This window comes from Nicotiana sylvestris, chromosome 4, assembly GCF_000393655.2.
Source record: "Nicotiana sylvestris chromosome 4, ASM39365v2, whole genome shotgun sequence".
In the NCBI taxonomy this organism is placed as follows: domain Eukaryota; kingdom Viridiplantae; phylum Streptophyta; class Magnoliopsida; order Solanales; family Solanaceae; genus Nicotiana; species Nicotiana sylvestris.
The window spans coordinates 146,921,594-146,924,720 of record NC_091060.1 but is presented as its reverse complement, the minus strand read 5'-3'; positions in this window follow the sequence as shown (position 1 = coordinate 146,924,720).

Here is a 3,127-nt window from a genome sequence, read left to right as displayed (position 1 = left end):
ACGATCTGATGACTCATCTGTAACCTCCTGTTTAGCCATAATTGAGATCTTCCTGACTAATTGCTAACTATTCGTTGGCCCATTCTCAAAGTAATATTCCTCGTAAGCTTTCTTGAGTTATTTACTTTATTTTAACTTATGTCTCGCACTGGCTCCTTATTTATTGATAACAGCTCGGGTAAGAACCTTTACTTCCTCTTCTTGATGTCGTGCTTGCACAATATTCTTGAATTGTAGCGTACCTGTAAGATTTGGATAAGTGCCATCTCATTTCTCTTTCATTTATCGCATTCTTCCCTTACCATCTCATAGTCACTAGAACCACTTAATTCTGACTTAATGCCACATTACTCCATATTCCCCCTTTAGGGATGTAATAAAAGCTGAAGCCACGAGGATCTACCGATAGATGTTTTTCCTCTTTATCTTTGGCATCGTTTTTCAACATCAATGATCCTTACTCGCCTCGCGGTAATCCTTCTATACCAAGGATGACAAATTCCCTTACTCGCGAGGGTGACACTTAGCGTAACTGGAACATACAGTCTCTTAAGATTAACTTTGCTCACATTGCTTGCTCTAGGGAAGCATCTCTCTGAATGACCATTCTCTGAATTTATCGTTAATCTCCTTTTATGGTCCATTCAATTACTGCCGGAACGAAATCTAAAATTACCATGATGCCGAGTACTTTCAAATCATTCGGTCCCTAATTCATAATTTATTTATCTTGTTTACCAGTTCATACTGATTTCTATTACTCTAGGGAATAACTCTCCCCTCTAGTAGTCGCGTTGGAGTCACGAACTTATTTCTCGAAATGAGGATATAACCTTATGGCCTATATTCTTTTGTTGTCTTAAGGCCCATCACCTTTTGTCTCTTCCTTCATTTGATTATAGGTTCTGTAACACTCTACCATTTTCATCCATGTATCAGACCTTATTCATAATGCTTCCTTATCTCTCTTCTCATTATTCTTCTAATATTTCTGCATATCCCTTTTCTTGTGAAAACTTCAATACGACATTCTTTTGCTAGTGGCTCTTCAAGTTGCTTAACGTTCTCGCTTTACTAGGGACGCGAGCCACACTAAGGTAATATTTATCCCTTCAAGGTTTATAGTGCGTGTCTTTGTAGTACTCATATCTGGCTGCACTATTTTAGAGTGTACTATCTGGGTGTCTCACAAGGAGATCTACTAGCACACTTGCAATATCCTTCGGAAATATCAACTAACACAATCAATTCATCCATCATATCTTCTTATACTATTTTTGTTAACCCTTATAGGGCGTATCTGGAAGGGGTGCGACCAATTGTATATACCTCTGTTACTATTGACTATAACTCAAAAGGCTTATGTTCCTCTCCCTCAATTACAAACGTTGTTAGCCTTCATTAATTGGGTGCCTCGTACCCTTCTTCATCTTGCTTCTTTTTCTTGTTGAAACCTGTATTTATCTTCTTAATCTCCCATTGTCTTTTACCATAAAGATGGATAGGCATTCTTGCCTTAAGTCTTCTTATCAGGAAGCTTACACCTTTCATTACACCAATGATCTGCTAAAGACCTCATTTACTTATCGTAGGCATCATACAAAAATCCGACTCTTCTGACTCAGCTTTTCCACAACTATCACTCTTTCCAACCTTCTTTCCGGATGTAGGCATCGTCTTATTACGAATAAAATAGATTTTTGGAATTTGAATTCTTATAAGTGAGCACTACCACACGATCTAGAGTAAGAAGAAAGAGTGACAATCCTAAATGCCCTGTAGCCTCCTGGTTATAAGTGTGGTGCACGACACACCCATAAACAAGAATCTACTAGACACGGCTTGTAGACTTCCTAGGACAGAACTGCTCTGATACCACTTTTGTCACAACTCAAACCGATGGGCCACGACGGGCACCCGGTACCTTACTTAACCGAGTACCAATGTAACGTATCTTTCTTATTACATCATCATATACACGTGACATACGGGCCTAATAGGCCAACATAATCATTTATAAACTCAAAATATAGGCCGACAAGGCCGTACAATCCTTCACGTATAAGACATATGTCTACAAACCTCTAAGAATACATAAGTGTCACAAAGGTCGGAACAGAGTCCCGCCATACCAAACAATAGACGTCTCAATCATACTAACCAAATATGCAGCTCCGAAGCAAATTGAGCGCACCAACATCGTCCGCTGAGCTGATAGCCTACTTGGAAGGCTCTCGACCTGTCTATCAGGACCTGCGGGTATGAAACGCAGTGTCCCCAGGCAAAAGGGACGTTAGTACGAATAATGTACCGAGTATGTAAGGCACATAAATAAATACATAGGAGACATGGAAGACATATGGAGTACATGACTCAACCCGTACGTCTGAATAACTTTGTAAATCATAAATTACTTTCAGCGTCATGCATATGCGTATGAATGTCATGTCGTGCATAGGTATATGTTTCATAACATCATCAGCCTCTGAGGGCATCCCATCATATCATATCGGCCACTGTGGGCAAAATCATCATCGTATACCAGCTGATCAGGTGGTGGTGCGTATATAACGCCATATACATATATACGCGTATATAACGCCGTTTGAATACATACATATATATGCGTATATAACGCCATTTGAATACATACCCATATATGCGTATATAACGCCGTTTGAATCATATTTCAGCCACTGTGGGCAACAACATCATCATATACCAGCTGACCAGGTGGTGGTGCGTATATAACGCCGTAACCTTTTCCCATTCCATATACATATATTTATATATATACGCGTATATAATGCCATCTGGTCATGGGTCAATGCACATGAATGCAATGCATGAAAAGTACGTCAATAAAATCATTCGGAAGGTCATAAGACCACTTTACCTCTTGAGCAATATCATAAAGTAACATCTTTTCAACTTTCGTATTTTTCTGAGACCCATGAACATATAATAAAATATTATAACACATGGAATTTCAAGAACATAGATATCTCTAATACTTCTATGAATAGAGTAACTCATGGAATTTGTGCATTTGCACGTTTCGTTCGTATCGTATGGATCATGCCAAAAGAAAGAAGGGATAGCTTTAACATACCTGTTCCTGAAAAAT